Raw genomic sequence first — 3,179 nt, 5'->3', positions numbered from 1 at the left:
TGTTAAGTGGGCTGAAAAGGAATGGGGAAAAAAGCAAAATAATTCCATTTATAGGTTAAAATGAATACTAGTTTATATGAACCAAACAAACCTTAGCTGAACTGGAGGCCAGGAGATTAAACCATATGAAGAACAGCTGCAGATTTGGGGTCTGGCTAGTCTAAAGAAAAGAAAAATTAGGGGCAACATGAAAGCAGTATTTCAGGATTTAAGGGACTGCCATAAAGAAGAAGGGGTCAAATTATTTCCCAAAGCATCAGAGGGCAGGGCAAGAAATAATGGATGGAAACTATCTAAGGAGAGAAGCAACCTAGAACTAAGAAGAAATTTCCTGACAGTTAGAACAATTAACCAGTGGAACCGCTTGCCTCCAGAAATTGTAGGCACTCCATCACTGGAGGTTCAGTGAAATTTAATTTATTTAAATTCTCTCGATGTGTCAAGAACATAGGAAAAAAAATTCCCTTTCTAAGAAAAAAAAAATCAGTCTACAACGTTATCACTTTTCCCTCTTGGCTCTTTCAATGTGCAGTGTAGCATCGGTTAATTGTTCCACTGTTTATGGAGATTTTATTCATCGTACAGCCCATTCAGATCACTTTATGATAAAAAGAACACAGATAAAAATATAAAATATGAAAAGAAAATCTAAAATGTTATAAAAGTATGTCTGGATTACCAAATACAATGTTTGCTTCATTCGTCACAACCAAGAAATCAGATTTATGGAGAAAAGCTTAGTAAATATCTTTGGGGAATCATGGAAACACTAGGAAATGATTTGTCCTTGTGAGATATGTGGGAATATTTACGACTCTACAGCAAACACTTAAATACTAACAATTAAAAGAAAAGAGAAATGCATAGCCCCATGTAACACCTGAAGTCTGTTCTTTTTACACTTATATAGCCAACATATAGTCCCAGGAAAAATATGCAAATCCAACATGCACGAAACCACTATCCTAAACAGTGGTTGGGACGTGGTGGCTCAGTGGCTAAGACGCTGAGCTTGTTGATCAGAAAGGTTGGCAATTCCGCGGTTCGAATCCCTAGGATTGCATAACAGAGTGAGCTCCCGTTACTTGTCCCAGCTTCTGCCAACCTAGCAGTTCAAAAGCAAGTAAAAATGCAAGTGGAAAAATAGGGACCACCTTTTGTGGGAAGGTAACAGCGTTCTGTGCGCCTTCGGCGTTGAGTCATGCTGGTCACATGACCACGGAGACGTCTTCGGACAACGCTGGCTCTTCAGCTTAAAAACGGAAATGAATAGTGCTCCCTAGAGTCAGGAATGACTAGCACATGTGTGCAAGGGGAACCTTTACCTTACCAAAGAATGAATGGAATAATTATTTTTTAAAAAATATATTACAATCCTGACAATTGTGACCCTGTGTCTTTAAATTGCAGCACAGAATGACTTTTACTGCTGACCAATAAAACTGAATTTTATTGCATTTTCGCAAAGAGATTTTTTTTTAAAGGCTTCTATTCACCACCTCGGAGGCAGCTCTTTAGAAGATATCATTTAAGGAGAGATTTTTTTAAAATAAAAAGGCGTTAGCCTTGTCTTGCACAATTGCTGTGTGGGAGTGTGTTAGTGACTGAAGCAAAATAAAGAAATGAAATCCAATCGTAATCATAAAAAGCAATTACAGCAGGGTTGATTCACGGGAAAGAAAACCCAGAATTATAAGATAATATCTTTTCCAGGTTACTAAAAGTAAACTGAGAACCTCAGAGCTCTCCATCAGATATGATGTTAATCTTTTTAGAAAACAAAAAAATACACCAGGGGATGGAGAATAATCAAGAGACCAAAATTTACCTCAGATTTTTTCAATCACTTGATCTACCATTCAAATCAATCCCAGTAGAGACTGAAGATGTATTTATTTATTTTATTTATTTGTCAACAAGTACAAGGAAAGAAGTATGAAATCACATGAAAAAAATGGCACAATAAATGGATATAAATAAGCAAAACATAGCCATAAACCAGGGGTGGGTTTCTCGCCCCGTTCCAACCGGTTTGGTTGGAACGGGGCCGGCGGCGTCCTCATGCACGCACGCGGTGCACGCATGCGTACTAGCGTCTGTGCGACGCTCCAGCTGCTCCTGGAGGATCGCGCAGGCGCTGTATGCGTCCTGTGCATGCGTGGAAGTGCAGAATTCGTCAAACCTGGTAAGGACCGCGGGCGGGCGCGCCCTTCGCTGTTCCCGGAAGTTACTACTTCCGGGTTCGCTGACCAACCGGTTCCACACGGACCGCCGCGAACCGGTTGAAACCCACCCCTGCCATAAACACATACAAAGAATACATATAAATGGGGACAGTAGGACAGGGATGGTAGGCACACTGGTGCGCTTATGCACGCCCCTTTAGCAACCTCTTAAGAAACGCATAAGGTCACGATAGACAACTTAGGGTGAAAGGTATGGGGGTTAGAGGAACTAACAACAGGATCATGTAGGGTCTTCACACCATTTACTACTCTATTGCTGAAATCGTTTTTCCTGCAATCAAGATTAGAACGGATTACATTTAGTTTGTGTCTGTTGATAGACCTTGTGTTATGGGGAGTCGAAGTAAAAGTAGTCATTAACAGGTAGGATGTTAGGGCAGATAATCTTGTGCACTAAGCTCAGGATGGAGTGTAGACGGCGTAGTTCAAGGTTTTTCCAGGCCCTAAAATTTCAAGATTGGTGGTGTTGGGAATCTTATTATGAGCAGAGGAGTTGAGTACTCTTCTTGAAAATGAAAGGTTGATGGGAAAGGAAAGATGAAAAGCAGGAGAACCTGAGAGACCTTCTGGGGATCTGCTCACACTTTGTATTCTGGCAGAAAGAAAATGGCGGCTCTACTCCACTCAGCATTCAGACGCTTGGCAACTGACTCCCATTTATGACGGTTGCGGTGTCCCAGGGTCATGTGATCCCTTTTGCGACCTTCTGGTCAGCAAAGTCAGTGGGGAAGCCAGTTCACTTAACAACTGTGTGACTAATTTAGCATCTGCAGTGGTTCACTTAACAAATGAGACAAGAAAAGTCATAAAATGGAGCAAATTCACTTTCTCACTAGGAATGTAATTTTGGGGTTCAATTGTGGTCGTAAGTCAAGGATTACCTGTACACAACTGAATAGGAATGCGTGTGTCTCTTTAACAGAAGATTATGAG

This window comes from Thamnophis elegans, chromosome 16 (genome assembly GCF_009769535.1).
Source record: "Thamnophis elegans isolate rThaEle1 chromosome 16, rThaEle1.pri, whole genome shotgun sequence".
Classification (NCBI taxonomy): Eukaryota; Metazoa; Chordata; class Lepidosauria; order Squamata; family Colubridae; genus Thamnophis; species Thamnophis elegans.
Note: the sequence above shows the minus strand (reverse complement) of the source record.